At 41.4% G+C, this 17787-nt stretch overlaps 1 long non-coding RNA gene across 1 annotated transcript in view; it reads right to left on the minus strand.

Annotated features, from left to right (window-relative positions):
• The window catches only part of LOC142140894 (uncharacterized), a 78320-nt gene extending 61017 nt beyond the window's left edge, over positions 1 to 17303 (minus strand). The window contains exons 1-2 of the long non-coding RNA XR_012688581.1: positions 16793 to 17303; positions 6841 to 6934 (exon numbers count right to left, since the gene is read on the minus strand). This is a non-coding gene — a long non-coding RNA (uncharacterized LOC142140894). The remainder of the gene's footprint in view (positions 1 to 6840; positions 6935 to 16792) is intronic.
• Positions 17304 to 17787: the final 484 nt, after the last annotated feature.

Here is a 17787-nt window from a genome sequence, read left to right on the forward strand (position 1 = left end):
TTGGAATGCCTTAGCAGGGTACTCGACTTTCTATGGGATAAGAACGAGTACCTAGAAAATCGAGAGAGACGAAATAACCTTTGTATCTGGCATATCCCGGAGGACATTGACGCAGCTTCACTAGAACCTTATCTGCTCCGTCTTTTTATCCACTTGGACCCGTCTCTCTCCAACTCACAGATTCAAATAGAGAGGGCCCACAGAGCCCTTCGGCCTAAACCTAAAGACTTGGCCCCACCCAGATATGTCATCCTGAAACTTCTTTCTTTTAAAATCAAGGAAAGGATCATAACGAGCGCCAGGAATTTTAAGTTTATCTTTTTAGAAGGTTCCAAGTTACAAATATTTCAGGACTTAGCTCCTTCTACAGTCGCTAAGAGTAGGGACCTTAAAGAAATCACAGTCGCTCTGAGAGACCAAGGCTACAAGTACCGATTGGGTTTCCCCTTCCGCTTGGGGGTGATGGCGGAGGGACGCCAAGTGTCCATTAGATACCTGGAAGAAGGACGCCATCTCTTGAGTAAACTTCAGATCCATCCATCTACCGCCCAGCTCCTGAGGATGAGGCCTCAAACTTACAACCTGCCTGACTTTGATATGAGTTGCTTTCTAACTTGTTATTTATTTTTTTAGATTATTTGAATCCAGGTTGTGTTTCAACAGGTTCATGTTCTCTCTTTATTCGCTGCTCAATTGTAAGATAATATTGTATAGTTAGACCTGCCCCTTTAGGGGGTTTACTAAACTTTGTTGTTTTGGGTATCCTATGTCCGCTCACTCTAGTGTGAAACTTTCTGGACGCAGTGCCGAAACTTGGAAGTAAGGAGCTTTAAATTGTCACCCATCTTCCGCACCGCTCAGAGAAATTCCCCAACATATTTTAAAGTTCAGCGGTTTTCGCCGGGCCTTTACACACTGGAGGTAGATTCCATATTATCTTATCTTATTTGATTAGTTACCCTTTGGTTAGTTTGCTGCATGTATTGATTTAAAACGTACTTGACCCTATTAGTCACGTTATTCTTTTCATACTTGAATGCTCTGGACGGCAGCAGCCACCTACGACGGCTGCCCCACCCCCCCTACCTCAAGACAAAGGGACTGCTATAGTCTTTACCAGTTAAAGGATAGCATATTGTCATCTGCCTTCACAGCGGTTACAAGTCCCGAACTCGAGCCTCCCCTCCCCTGGGCTCCCAACAAGTAGCGGATTTCCCACACCAGGGATCCTCTGACTGCTTTCCCCTCCCCTCTCCCCTCCCCTCTCTAACTACCCCCTTTCTTTCTCCTCTTTGAACTACTCCCCTGGTTTATCTAGAGCAGCCATATCTATAAAAATTTTTTTGCCTCTTACCGTTTTATCATTGACTGTCAAGGGGTTGAATACTCCTCAAAAGAATTCACTTTGACATTCTTATATTAACAAGTACCATGCTGATATTGTTCACCTACAGGAGACTCACTTCAAGAAGGATAACCACTCTTAGCTGTCCTCCAGGAAATACCCCACGGTCTACTACTCTAACTACACTTCCAAACGTCACTGGGGGTTGCAATTATGATACATAGCTCAGTCCCCCTAGTAGTATCCAAGACAATCGCAGACACCGACGGACGCTTCCTCATTATATTAGGTAAGATTAGTTTTATACAGATAACACTGATAATGACATATGCTCCTAACACGGGTGACTCCCTATTTTTTTCATACTTTATTTCGTGAACTTCAATCCCACCGCTCGGCTGGGGTCCTGTTGGGAGGTGATTGTAACACAATACTTTCCCAAACCCTAAATTGCTCAACTGAGCCTTCATTGCTGGCCCATACGCTGGGCTCTAAATCCCTGAACAAACATGTTGTAGTGGCAGGTCTGTTTGATTCATGGCGGGCCACATTCCTCTCTGCAAGAGAATACTCTTTTTATTCTCATCCCCACGACTCATATTCAAGAACTGATATGATTCTATGCTGTACACATCTAATGTCTTCATTGATCTCAGCTGATATTCATCCCAAACCTTGGTCTGATCATTCAGCAACCAAGGCTACTTTTGATTTTGCTTCCTCCGGAAGGGGGGCTACATGGAAACTGAATGGAGGTCTTCTTAGGCTCCCTCATTTTCAAAACCTTTTGAATGACAAATTGAATGAATACTTTGAGATTAATACCACAGAAGACGTTCGATTCCCCATTACGTGGGAAGCAAACAAAGCAGTTATCCGAGGAGATATTATTACATTTGCATCATCCCGTAAAAAACAGCGTATGGTGCAGATTGATTTTCTCTCTTGACAGATCCTCGCACTTGAATCAGAAGACAAACATATACACTCCACCCAGTTATTAACTCAATTTACTAAATTATGTGGGGAACTTAGTCATCTTATAGACGGAGAAGATCCTCTGATGGGTGGGACAGAGGTTTTTTGAAAAAAGTAATAAAGCAGATTCACTGCTAGCAAACAGTCTTAAAGCCAAAAGGGCTTCTCAAACAATCAACGTCACCCGGGACTCAGGGGGCACGTTGTCCTATGATTCTCAAGTACTTAATAGAACCTTTCGTTTCTTCTATGAGGCTCTTGACAACCAGCCAACCCAGAGGCATGTTGACATAATCAATTATTTGCGCTCCTGCCATCTTCCCACTTTAGAGGGGTTGTCTGCAGAAATAACTGAAGAAGAGGTTAAATTTGCCCTTAGTTCACAGAAGCCCTCTTATGCACCAGGTTTGCCCAAACTATCGTCCTATTTCCCTTCTTAACACAGATATCAAACTTTTCGCCAAAATCCTAGCTAATCAGTTGAATGAAGTCCTGGCCGATCTCATAGACCCAGATCAGGGGATAAATGAATCAAGCTGAGAGTTTTCCAGCGGGTTTGATAAACCAATCATATTCTAGCTATCATTTATCTAGTACATTCTACAAAATGACAGCTAGAATCTGATTGGTTGCTATAGGCAACAGCTCCACTTTTCAAACCTGCCGGAAAACTCTCAGCTTGATACATTTACCCCCAGGTGGGATTCATCCCTAACAGGCAGGCTCCCAATAACACTCACAGAGTAATAGATTTACTTCACTATATCAATTCAAACAAACTCCCATTGCTGCTTCTGGCTTTGGACGCAGAGAAAGCATATGATAGGGTTTCTTGGTCCTTCATGTTGCCCACGTTAGAGGCTTTTGGCCTCCTAAGATATTTTTTAAAGAACATATCGGCCTTATACACTAATCCCACCTCGAGGGTTGCAACCAACGGCCAGGTGTCTAGTCATATCCAACTACATAATGGCACGAGGCAAGGCTGTCCGCTGTCCCTACTACTGTTTGCTTTATGCATTGAACCTTTGGCAGCCAAAACATGCATTAATCCTGACATAACAGGCATCTCCCTGGGCGATGAACAAAGTAAAATTTCCCTCTTTGCAGACGATGTCCTACTAACATTGACTAACCCAACTGTTTGCTCCCAAATCTAATGCTAGAACTCGCGCATTTTGGTAAGCTCTCTGGTTATAAAATGAATGACTCTAAATCTGAGGCGCTGCCGCTTCATATCCCACGTACTACTAGAGAAGCTCTGCAACTGTCCTACACCTTCCAGTGCCGTCCCCACTCAATTAGGTACCTTGGGATAAACATCATCAAGCATTTCTCAGGATTATATAAATCAAATTACATGCCCCTAATAACAAATATACAACAAGAGTTATCCAAATGTGAACCCATGTACATCTCCCGGGTAGGCAAAATTCAGATAATCAAGATGAACATTCTTCCCCGACTACTTTATTTATTTCAGAGACTCCCAGTACCAATCCATTGCAAAACTTTAATAATTCTTCAATCAATCTGCAACCGCTTTCTATGGCAGGGAAAGAAACCCAGACTAAGTAAGACCATGTTGGCTAAGCCCAAAGAGGCAGAAGACCTAGGCCTTCTGTTATTACATGAATACTACCTGGCCATGCAAATGAGTAATGTTTTCTCATGGCACCTCAACCCCGGCCTTAAAAAGTGGGTGGACATCGAAAATGCTTTGTCCACAATCGCTCCCCTGCACCACCTACCATGCCCTCCTAGATCTAGCAGACCTGCCTCAGCGTACTTTTGCCCCTCTATATCTCTCATACTAAAAACATGGGACCTGGCCAACAAAATACATAGTCTGGCCCCTTACCCGTCCCCCTTGACACCTATTTGTACTCATCCACTTTTTCATCCAGGTAGGTCCGAAGCGATGGCCGGCTGGTGGAGAAGGCACAAAATTTAGCATTTTCTACATATTGTGGGGGAATCTGCTCCAGCCTCATATGAAGAAATTAGGAATAAATGCCATCCACCCCCTCCGGCACACTTTCAATACATACAAATTTGGAACTTCATACAATCACAAGATCCACCCAACTGCGTAAATTATCCCCATTTGAACAGCATTGCATATATTCTGCAGGTCGCAGAGGCAATATTTAAATTATGAAAGTAATAAAAATGATGCATACACATTCCGAGTATGGAACATCAGTTGTGAGGATCTGGTGCCGTGTGGGAACCTTTGCATTTTCCCTTAAGGGCGTGATTACAGCTTCGTTCTAGTAAGCATATACTCGACAGGGGTCACATATGAGTGAAGACACGGGTGCCGTTTAAAGTTATCCATGCACGGGATTCTTTTGGAAGATTTTTATTATGTCTATTTATGTGTTGTGCCAACATACTACACTATGATATTCTCTTTGTATGTATAATCTTGCATTCCAGAGAATTCTTCAAGGACATTGACCACATGTGTCTATCCACAACTACTTATTAGTGTGCGTGAAGGTAGCGCCATATGTATGTATCTTTTTTATTTCTTTCATATCGACTTTGAAGTGCAAGTAGAACTTTTTTGATACCTACTAGGATGCATACCGAGTGAGGCGCCATAGTAACAATTCACATTTACCATTTAAATATTTAAATTATGTACCGAATGCTTACAGCCCCATTAGACCAAACTCCCGAGCCTCAGGAGGAGGCCTGGCAGCGCGACCTGGGGGTTTCGTTGGACAGCGAGGAGTGGTCTATTATCCGAACAAGAACAGCGAAGGTTTCCATTACGCAGGGATACAAGAAAATTGTTATTAAAATTATTCACGTTTGTACCTAATCCCAGAAAAGCTGCATCGTATGTTCCCATAAGTTTCTGATCGTTGCTGGCGCCTCTGTGGGGCCAAGGGAACTTTTATGCATATTTGGTGGGACTGCCCTGTTATTCAAACCTTTTGGAACCTCACTCTGGCTATGGTACGCAAGGTAACTGGCATCAGAGTCACCAAGGTACCGGCTAAGATCTTTAAAACGGCAATGTCCGGACCCCGCAGACTAAGTGTTGAAACAGTCAGCCTGCGAGGTCCGGACATTGTCGCTTTAAATTACCATTCAAGTAAATCGTGCCCACTTCACACTGCAGTGCTGGATAGGTCTCCAGTCGCAATCGCCGCCTGTCAGACTGCGGTGCCATCGAACATCTCCCTCGTCGTCTTTCAGGTAAGTCTGCTACTCTTTCAGTCGTCTTCTTCTGCCATCGGGGTTTTATGTAGGAATTACACTTGTCGGAATACTCAGAATCGCTCATCAGTACCCCACCCATTAAAATAAGGACAGTAATAGAGCAAAGAGTGGAACACAAGCAAAAGTGAAGAAGTGAGCAAGTATGTGGAAGTAGATGTAGTGAGAAATGGTGTAAGAGTCATAGCAGGAATGGAGTAACTGGATGGTGGGAGTGAGACAGGGCCTGTTTCCCGGAGTTTTTTTAAACAGGGAGATTGTAGAAATGTAGCATTTGCGAAACGAGGCAGATAAATTAAGGAAATAGAGAGATACAATTAGCATTTTTTAAAATCAGATGCACTTGTATTCAAGTAGAAGAGGATCTCAAGAAACATTTCCATTTTAATAAGTATAAGCATGCTCTGGCTATACAGTACTTGCTGTATATAGACAGACAAAACACATTGCAGGGTGCACACAGTGCATTGTGCAATATAAAGTCTTATCAGAATGCATGAAAAAAAGCAGCAAATATATATATCAACACCTCTCAATACTATAATCATTAATAAAAATACATATATAATTAGTTTTTTTTATATGACATATATGTATATGTGTATATGTATACACACACACACATCCATAAATTGCATTTTGATGGCAATCACATGTTCTGGCATGCATACACGTCCGCCAACATGTCCCTGTAGCTGATGTAGTGATTCGGTTACAAATCACATACCTCAGCGATGCCCAGAGCTTGAATCGAACGAATGTGCATATGCACGACTTCGGCACGCACTTACTATACATTGTCTACATGCATATGGCCTTCCTTTCCTAGTTCTGCCCTAGGCTGTCGGAAATGTCATTGTGTTTGAACTTGAAATGCACGCACTTGCATTCGCTTGCGTAAAATCCATTTATGAGCATGCACAAAGCAATTTCATGCAAAATAGTGCACGCAATGGGACTTACGTCCGAAGTTTAATCAGACCCTTAGTATGGAAAACATGTCACCCCCTAAAATTAATGCTAAGATATAGTAAGGCTAATTTATAGACAAACTACATCTGAGCTAATTGGTCAGCTGATCAAAACATTTTCTCTGTTTTAGCCTAGATAAGATCCAGGTCAGCTTGGTGTCATAAAATATGCCATACTGATCAGCCATATAACACCAGTAAATATTATTTTCTAACAAAATGATTTTACATTCACTGAAAAAAACACAGTTGCATTGATATATGGCTCAGACACAGGAGAGGATAACATCAATAGTACTTAAATTTACATACCTGGGGAAGAAAGAGAAGAAAGATGGTTCTGTCCAAACAAATTGCTGAGGATGATACAGTATCTGTTGTGAGATCCAATATCTACTTGAATGTACTGCAAGTATAAAGGATTTCTGATCATTTCACTTTTTTGTTTTGTATTATTCATTGCATTTCCTATCTGTAACAATTTTGTGTAATTACTATGAGCTTTTATTACATTAAACGTTTATTGAGTCAGTGTTATGCTTTAATTAAAGACTATTTGCTTCCAAACAGACTATAGTCTACTATAGTACTCTCAAGGTTTGAATCTTTGCACACTTGATTTAGCAGTGTAATGAACACACAAATGGACTGTAGTTCTGAAGTATCAGCAAATTATTCCTTGCTTAGTTAAGCTTGTTAATCACTTTAGACAGAAACTTGATTTGTTTCATTTTTGAAGCATACATGACCAGAGTAGTATAAATTATATTGTTAATGGTGAAGATCAATATAAATTATTTAACCATCTCAATCTACTGAGATGCATACATTTAAATGTCACTGTGTTCATAATAACTATAAGCACCCTACTTGCTTTCATTAACTCAGAAACTTTAAAGGCATAACTTGCAAATTAAAAAGTTTCACTCAAGTATATATATATATATATGTACACTGTATTCAGAGTTGAAAATGCGTCTAGGTCTGAATGAGTAGCAGATGCAACCAACCACTTGACAGCAGACACACCCCTCGAACATTTTCGTCCAACATACGAACATGTTTCATTTTATATGTTATGAACGACATTGTCATGAAGCATCATTTAAACTTGAATATTCTAGTTAATACAACAAGTACGACTTCCTGACGTGTACAATAACAGAAAACTTTACTACAACGTACTCAGCAAATCCTAATCTATGGCCGATCAACTACTATCTGCTACTTCCACCCGGTGGCAGTCATTATTCCTAAAGACTACATTCCGACAACAGTGAAAAGGACATGAACATGCCGACTGGCGTAATTAGCGACTTGGAGGAATTTAGACTTCTTCAAACAGTGACCTAGAACAATTGCGACTGCTGTCATTACTCACATCTCATTAATCAGACTTCCAGGAAAACTGACATAGAACAATTCCGACACAGGAACATACAGGCACAGAGATTGCCACCTTAATAGCAGCAATGTAACTCTGGCCATTTAAACCGATGTCAATCTCTGTGCTTCTATGTTCCTTTATCAAAATTGTTCTATGCCAGTTTTCCTGGAAGTCTGATTTACGCGATGTGATTAATCACAGCAGTCGCAATTATTCTATCTCACAGTTTGAAGAAATCTAAATTCCTCCATGTCACTAATTACACCAGTTGGCATTTTCATGTTCCTTTCAAAGTTGTCGGAATTGTGCTCGTCGCACAATCATACCCCATCCCTTTCACCTGCCCCTGACACCTGCAAATAAAACAGCTCTTTCAGTTGTATCTGTGATCACATCTCAGTCAAAATCCATATGCAATTACTTGAACATGCTCTTACTGCTTACATTAGATCACGCCTTCCCTCCCCAGTCAAGCCTTCTCAGGCAAAAGGAGTCGTAAGATAAAAAAGCTCTTAGATACCTGACTTCATCTGCTATACAATGTGATACCTTTATCAGCACATTAATGCTTGATATTAAAATAACATCATATAAATGACTAACATACAATTCAACATTGTTAAAAAGCAAAGAACACTGCCATGTCTAAAACAGTAAAATATATAAATGAGTAATATAGAATATGTAATTATTATCAATCTATTATTCCCTGTACCTATGTCAGGAGTGCAAAACCAAAAAGTGATCTGTATGCTTCTATTAACCTGAAATAATTTGGCTATTATGCTCATAATAAACAACGAGTGGCTCATTTAGAGTTAGATGTATTTGCACTCCGAACGTACGCAGAAAAAGATGTACACAAAAAACGCAGTAGGTATATTGGACATATCTCAAGATGAGATCAGCACAAAGCAGTAGTCTTTGCGATAGGTATACATCTGTGGTAAAATGGTGTAATCTGGGAATATTTTTAAGGATTTCCTCTTATCTCACCAACCATCCTTTTCAGTCTCTACATATGACTCCACACCCCCCTCATTTCTTGTCTGTCAGAGTTCCACAAGGTTCCGTTCATGGCCCCCTGCTCTTCTCCCGCTACACCTTCTTCCTTGGTGTCCTCATCCACTCCTTTGGCCTCCAGTACCATTTCTATGCTGATGATACCCAAATCTATCTTTCATCCACTGACCTCCCCCCTTCCCTTATGTCTTGTGTCTCCGGCTGTCTCTCGGCCATCTGATTTTGGATGTCCCAGTGCTTTATTAAACTCAATATTTCCAAGACTGAACAAATAGTCTTCCCCCCTCTCTATTTCTGTTAATAATACTTCCCTCCTTTCTGTCCTTCAAGTACGATGCCTTGGGGTCATCCTCGACCACTTCCACTCCTTCAAACCTCACATTCTGTCCATAACAAAATCCTGCTACTTCCACCTCCGGAATATATCCAAGATACCAAAACTCTTATTCACTTTTTTGCAATCTCTCGCCTTGGCTACTGTAACCTCCTTCTCTCTGACCTACCTGACTCTCACCTTGCCCCTCTTAAGTCTCTCCTCAATGCTGCTGCCCACCTCATTTTTCTCTTCTACCGCTCTATCTCTGTTGTCCCCCTCCACCAGTCCCTTCATTGGCTCCCCATGGCCTACAAAATTAAATTTAAACTCCTCACCCTCATCTTCAAAGCTCTCAATCAATTCCCCCCTCCCTACATCTCCAACCTCATCTCTACCTACACTCCTCGTTTCCCCCCTCCACTCTGCCAATGACCGCCTCCTCACTACTTCACTGATCACCTCTTCCCATTTCTGCCTCCAGGACTTCGTCCAGGCTGCTCCCCAGCTGTGAAACGATCTCCTACTCCCCATTAGGCCTCTACTCTCAAAGGCTTCAAGCATTTCCTTAAGACTCATTTCTTTATTCAAACCTATCAGCCTTCCTCCTCACTCCCCCAGTCGGTACCATCCTATTTGTGTCTCCCCCTTTCTTTTAGGAATAAGCTCTCACAAGCAGGGTCCTCTTTCCTTGTGTTAACATTCTAATATTCCATCACCCTCTGTATCTCTTGGCCTGCTTCCCCAGCTCCATTTGCTTAAGCATAGGTCTACTTCTCGCTGATTACTACCATCGCTCTAACTCACTGTCCCACAAATAATTTGATCTGCATTACTATGTTACCTGTATTTTTATTCAATCAGTACGTCTGACCTTTGCATTTTGTTCTTCATGAATCAAGGTATGTGTTATGGATCACTTTTTTCTGTATATGCCATGTACGGCGCTGCAGACCCTTTGTGGCACCTTATAAATCTTCTGTCAATATGTATATATATATATATACACAAAACAAAAAGACAGTTGTCAGCGCTTATCCTTTACACTGCATATCTGTGTGTATCTAGCAAAATGAAAACATGAGGTATTAGTTCATATTTTGTTCAAAACATTTAAGCATTCCCAGCGTCAAGGGCACCTCATTATATGCAGGTCCTACACTGACCTATATGCTTTAAACACCATTAAAATGCAGTTAAAATCAGATGCACTCACCTCCCAGGTATAGGGCTGGCTTGTGAGCCACACCCAAATTTGCCTTAAAACAGGCTTGATGGAGCCGCACTCGCTATATCCTATATTATACATGGTACCAGCTGCTTGGCAATAAGCCCGCGCTCGCTATATCCCATATTGTACATGGTACCGTATACAATATGGGATATACCAAGCACGGGCTTATTGTCAAGCAGCTAGTACCATATATAATATAGGATATACCGAGCGCAGGCTTGTTTTTTCTCTGGTTTTGTTAAAATATATATATATATATATATATATATATATATATATATATATATATATATATATATATATATATATATTCACATACATACACATTATACATAGCTTGCCTATCTTTATCTTATTATACATATAAATTAAATATATAAGAGAAATGAACTAAAGGGCAGTGAAAAAATTAATCACATGGGACATGGAGGATGGGAAATGAATTACAGGGGAGTAGGAGAGTGTTTGACTTAGTGCTCTTGTCAGGACAGCAGGTAAAGTTGGAAGATATGTCCCCCGTTGTGCTGCTCTACAATGCAGGAAACCACAAAGGGCAAATCACATGCAGTAAACAGGGTTTGCACATGGCATTTCAAGAGAAAAAGGGATGTGCTGAAGAAGGACTAGCCCCATCTACATTCAAACATTTGGAAACCCCCCCCTAGAAATCCTGCGTTTGCCTCTGGATCCATTGCACATAGAGGAGGGGAGGGCGAGCCACCAGAAACACAGAGATGGCTGCAAAGAAAAAACTGACAGATGGCAACTCCCATAGTATGCCACCCTGGGGCACAGGGATATTTAACCAAGGAGCGTCTCAACGCTGCTCTGACATCATTGCCACTGGGACAGTCAGAGTAGTTCTGAGTCACTCCTTACTGATATTTGAGCTGGCGCCTAAACAGCCTTGCGTCCTGGGTGGTTTCACATGCCACACTACTTATGGCCCTGCTCCATGGTAAGGATGCAGCACAGTGGCTGACTGGTTTAGAAAGAACACAAAAGGCCAAATTTACAAAGTGTGCCTAGGTGTGTTGAGGTGTAGAAGCACCTCAAGAGACTGTAAAAGTGTAAACGTCACATTACATTTCATCCTACTACTACTACTACTTTAATAGCACCCGTTTAATTAAATGAAAAGTTTCAGTTTTTCACCTAAAATACCTTGCAATATTTGAACAAACTGAGGCCTGGCCAATGCTGCTTTTGCACTGTGCCTGATTTTGCTTTTAATAAACAAGCGCAGGTTCTAATTGCTCGCAAACATAAATAGCTTGTTTAGGTGATCGTTATGACAGAACTTGTCACTGGATCTAACTGCTCTAAAATGTGGCCAGACACTAGGATCATTAATCCAGATACCCTCATGCCTCTACTGTGTACGTGGACAAAATATTTTCCAACATTTTAATCCAACCCACTGATATTTGTGTGAACATCAGAGAAGGCACCAGTACCAATGATTCTGGTACATGCAGTATTTCTAGATTGGTCAGCTCCTGCACTGTTTAATTTAAAATACAGGCTGAGCTAGTTCTGTCAAAACGCATGTCTGAACAAGTTCTAATTGTTGACTCAAACCATCAATACAATCCAGTGGAGGGGATTAAAACATAATATAGAGATATACAGGGGAGCAGTGACAGGACAATCCAAATAATGTAAAGGTGCCCTTACACACTGCAATATTTCGGGTCAACTAAGTAATTTTTAGACCTAATTGGCCTTAAATGGTAGGATGTATGGGCCAAAAAGATTGTTGATGTGCATCCATAAATTAATGGGATTGTATAGATGTTGACTGGGTATGCCGGTATCTGATCATATAAGGTCATTTTCAAACCACTCTAACTCTGCCCTATATTGCTCAAGAGCTAAATGGTAAGATCTTTCACATTTGACCACATGTGCTTGAAAGTGTTCAAATCTGACAGAGGTGCAACCAGTGGACTTTCTGTCCGAAAGGGCTGGATTTCCCAGGCACTTTAACTCCCTAATGGAATTCAGGACACAAATTGACTATACCCAAATCTGTCCACAAACGCTCATATTTGTCAGGCGCCGTCCCCGCTGTTCTTCCGGTTTGCGGGGATGGACGCCTGTGGAGCCTCACTTGGGGCACCCTGTTGCTTAGCAATATTTAAACCTGGCTCTGGTGCCATTAGGGTGCCAGAGTAACAGGTTTCTGTCTCCAGCAATACCAATGAGTGTTTCCTGTTGTGACCCGGCTTCCCTGACCATCCTCCTGTGTATCTGCTCCCCTGTTGTAACCCGGCTTGTCGACCATCCTCCTATCTGCGGGCCCCACTTTGTTCCTGCCACCTTGGCCTGTTTGACTACCCTTCTGGATTCTCTTTTTGTAGCTTGCATCCCCGATTGGCTTGACCCGGACCGTCTGACCCTTCTTTCACTACACCGGCAACTGGTTAGTAGGAAGGCGACCTGCGTGCCCTGTGCAGCGAAGTCCAAACCTCCTTGCGGTGGTCCCTGGCGAATACCAGGGGTACGTTAGACTCCGCACCTACTAGTTCAGTAGTGCTAATACCGGTTAGTGTTCTCAGATGGGTGGTAGAGACCCTTTTGGGAGGGCTTACCTAGGACGTCTGCGCTTTGTTTTTTTGTTGTTGTGAGGGTGGGTGCTGCCTTGACGGATGGTCCGGATGTTCCAGTTCCGGTTTTTGTTGGTTGTCTCCTTGTTGTTTCCGTGGCGCGACCTGTGAGGAGAAAAAATAGGGGAGGGGGAGGGAGAAAGAAAGAGAGAGAGGGAGAGCGAGAGATAGAACAGGCGAGGCAGTATACACGATTGCGGCCGGGAATTGTTTATAGCTCCTTTGTCAGTTTTGGTCCATAGCTCTTTTGCCTTGTTTATAGCTCTAGTGCCGTGTATACTGTGGGGATAATAGGGGTGGTTGGGCTTGGGTGGGCAAGGGGATTAAATTGCCCTGTCTAAAGCTTGTAGTAGAAGCTTTGCAGAAAGTCTGCTAATTGTGACTATGCCTGCTTTCCTTAAAAATATATTGGTGTGTATGGCTGTGGGGTGAATAAGCAAGCTTGATCTCCTTAGAGTATAAATTTGTATGGTTCCCTTTATAGGGATAATGTGTAGCGACTAATTTCGTTAAATATGGTATGTGGGGAGGGAGTGGTGTCTCTTAAGGAGAAATACGTGGATACCTGCGGGGAGTTTTAAAGGAATAAATGTGTTGTGTGTGCTTTTAAAGTGGGTGGATCTTTTGGTAAATAGCGTTATTTGCTTTTTGCTCTAAAAAGGGCAGTTATTGTATTAACCTTGTTATCTTGTAGTTTGTCGGTGGGTGGATGATGTAGTAGGTGTTGAGAAGTAGCGTAGGACGGACAGTCGGGATGGCTGCGGTTCTGCGACTCTCTTCCTGTGTCCTTAGTTCCGGTTTGTAGGCTTGGAACGCACAGGCGCCTGTGCGTTCCACTGCAGAGCTGAGTCCTCTGTTCATGCTTTTTCTTGTTTGCTGTAATGTGTGCCGGTTTTCGCTGAGCTTAGTGCTTTGTAAACGCTTTCCGGATTGTGGGCAAATTTCTCGTGAAGTGTTCAGTTCCAACGCGTTTCGTCCGGGCGGACATCCCTGACGAAGTCCGCCCGGACGAAACGCGGGTACCATAAATCTAGACTTTTTTTCCCCAAAATATGGACTATTACTGGTATGCTTTATTTCACAGAACAATATCACTGAGCATTTCCAAGTCTGTTGTTTCATATATGTTTATTTTTGCCTTTAGTATTCCTTTAAAGCAATTTAGTAAGATGCTTCTAGTCTTTAAAAAGTTATTTCCAACAAAAATGCAACCATCTGTTCATAGCAGTGGGAAACGACAATGAATAACCCTTGGTCTATATAATGAATGAAAATCATAACTGACCATGTTAAAGTTGTATTGTAATTGGCCTGAGAACAGCTGAGTCATTTTCCACAATCGGACCATGTCTCAAATTGATTAAAACTGTGGGAAAATGATTGAATATTTGGAAGCTATCACTATGAATTAGAAACACAAAAAACTCAGGGGATATCAGATAAGTGCTGTATATCCAGGAAGTGGCTGCATCTTGCAAATATTTAATCAAAAGAAGGCTTAGTGGAAGCTAGTGTGCAATGTTCATATAAACTAGACATGTATTTGAGTTATATGCACTTTAAAAAAAAACAAATTTTCAATTTTGCAATTATCAGATTTATAAACAAGGGAAAAAACCACTAATATAGACTTCTGGCATTGGGTAAATTAATTAATCATTAAATTTGTTTAAATGAATTCACCTTATCTTGCTGTCTCCCTCTCTCCACTTCATCCACTTCGTAAACCTCTACTCTGCTTTTCTGTGCTTTGGCCTGGACAGTAACAGCTAAGGAACCCACTCATTTTGCATTGATGCCACTAAGTGGCTACTAAGGCAGGCTGGTCCAACAACACCAAAAAATTAGGCAGATGGCACCACAGCATATACAAATCTTACATCAGGGTATGAGCTGATCATGGCGTGAAGTAACCCATGAGCTGATCGTGGCGTGAAGTAACCCTTGGTGCTAGGTCTTGATGCAGGAGACCAATACGCTACCTAACATTGTTGTGGTGGCAGGAAGGGACTTGAGTTTTCCTCCTTAACAGGAGCTAGACTGTCCTGAACCCCCAAAGGCTTTTTTGATTTACCTTCCTCTGGATCAAATCCTTCACTTCCCATCTATGCTGTGATGAATGCTGGTAACATTTAACATCGTAGAGTGCCTGGAAATGACTGCATGTTGCTAAATGTAGTTAAAATATGAATGCAGGTGACTGCTATCGCCCTGCGTTGTGGTTCGACCACACTAACAGACTTCAGTCATTTCGGAAGTAATCAGGCAATTTGACCTATGGGTCCAAGTGACGGGTTATAATTTAATTGTATATGCATGTGGCGAGCTTCATTTGGCATGTCTGCCTCTCTACATAGCTTGTGCAGTGTAGCCATGTTTTATGTTCAAAAGAAAAGGAGAGGGGGCTGTTGTAGCAGTTGGATTAGCATTACCAGGCCCCCACTACCTCGGGACCTCCACTGCAATGGCTACAGTTCTGCCCCTGGTGCTGTGTGTCACTAAGTTTGAGAGATAACAGTCTGTTAACTCTTGGCTACCTTTAAACCTATAGGCTTTTAAAATTATAAGCAGATATTAGATCCAAATTAGAGTGCATCTAAAAGTATTAGTGTGCAGGGAGCTCCATCAAAGCCCCCCCCCCCCCCACCTCACTATAAGATGTTCCCAAAGTGTAATAAAATAAAAACAATGAAAAATATAATGTAATCTATAATAAAATGTTTTACAAATTTCTTTTTAAAAATAATTTCCTTCTTTCCCTAACTTCTACACCACATAACATGTCAAGCACAGAAAGAATGTTACTCCTAAAGCCCTGGAATTATAATAGCCCCTCAAATTTAATTTCATAATCTCAGCCCCCTTTATCCCACACTATACCTATAACTGTTACAAATTTTGTGTAAATTACACGTTTTTGTGTCCATACACTTAAGACAACTAGTTCATTAAACTTTGGAGTGAATATCTGGAGTTGTTATAATTATGTGCAAATAATTCTGGAGATAATTTACTAATTTAGAAAATGTTTAATATACTGCCCATAAAAATATTAATTATAGCATGCTATCATTTTGAAAGCATATCTGACTTGCAATTAGAAAATAAAATCCATGTGTGTGGACCCTGAAATAAAAAAATGAATGCTAACTTAAGTCAATACATTGCAAAATCTGAAATTCAGCCTGATCGTGAAGAGGCAAAAACCCTACGGTCTTGAAGTGGTTAAGAAGAGAAAGCAATGTAGAAATAACCAATCCTTTCTTTCTATTTGTACTTGGCAACATTGTATGTTACAGTATAGGGGGTATATGCTGTGATTAGCCTATTACAAGTACATAATATTAACTTCACATGATTGTTATAAAAATAAAGAATATATAAATGAATATAACACTTTTAGTTAATTGGGCAATACCCAGCAGCAAACACGGAAAATAATGTGAACTATAATATACACAAAATTTTATAGAACTGCGTACGTTTAAAATTAAACTTAGTTATTATTAATTACAATTCCCTACGAACTGACTTTTACCTCAACTTAGCAATGCTTTGTACACATAATACTGTAAATAACTAACTATTCCTATCTTATGCACTACTGCAGTCAAGTGACTAGCAGAATATTAGTAAACCTTAACTTTGGAAGGAGCTATTTATCTTAAATTTGCTCCAGGGGAAATCCAATTTCTCACATGAGGTATTGATGATGGCTTTTTTGTCCACTCAAGTTGGTCTGTGTCCTCACTCCTTCAGTTCTTTGTCTTTATCAGAGAAGATCTACTGCTCTCTTCTATCGTTCCTTACTGGCCCTTTACGTTTACTCTGTGTCTTATTACTTGTTTTCCTGACAGTCTATGTCACAACCTCTCTCTGTAGCTCTTCTTTCCTGTCACACTCTCCTGTATCTCTCCTTCTCTGTCACAATCATCATCATCATCACCATTTATTTATATAGCGCCACTGATGCCGCAGTACTGTACAGAGAACTCATTCACATAAGTCCCTGCCCCATTGGAGTTTACAGTCTAAATTCCCTAACATACACACACACAGACAGACAGATAGAGACAGACTAGGGTCAATTTTGATAGCAGCCAATTAACCTACTAGTACGTTTTTGAAGTGTGGGAGGAAACCGGAGCACCCGGAGGAAACCCACGCAAACACGGGGAGAACAAACAAATGCCACAAAGATAAGGCCATGGTCGTGAATCAAACTCATGACCCCAGCTGTCACACTCTCCTGTATCTCTCCTTCCTGTCACACTCTCTATAGCTCTCCTTTCCTGTCACACTCTCCTGTATCTCTCCTTCCTGTCACACTCTCCTGTATCTCTCCTTCCTGTCACTGTCACACTCTCTATAGCTCTCCTTTCCTGTCACACTCTCCTGTATCTCTCCTTCCTCTCACACTCTCCTGTATCTCTCCTTCCTGTCACTGTCACACTCTCTATAGCTCTCCTTTCCTGTCACACTCTCCTGTATCTCTCCTTCCTGTCACACTCTCCTGTATCTCTCCTTCCTGTCACTGTCACACTCTCTATAGCTCTCCTTTCCTGTCACACTCTCCTGTATCTCTCCTTCCTGACACATTCTCCTGTATCACTCCTTCCTGTCACACTCTCTATAGCTCTCCTTCCTGTCACACTCTCTATAGCTCTCCTTTCCTGTCACACTCTCTATAGCT

This window comes from Mixophyes fleayi, chromosome 2, assembly GCF_038048845.1.
Source record: "Mixophyes fleayi isolate aMixFle1 chromosome 2, aMixFle1.hap1, whole genome shotgun sequence".
Classification (NCBI taxonomy): domain Eukaryota; kingdom Metazoa; phylum Chordata; class Amphibia; order Anura; family Limnodynastidae; genus Mixophyes; species Mixophyes fleayi.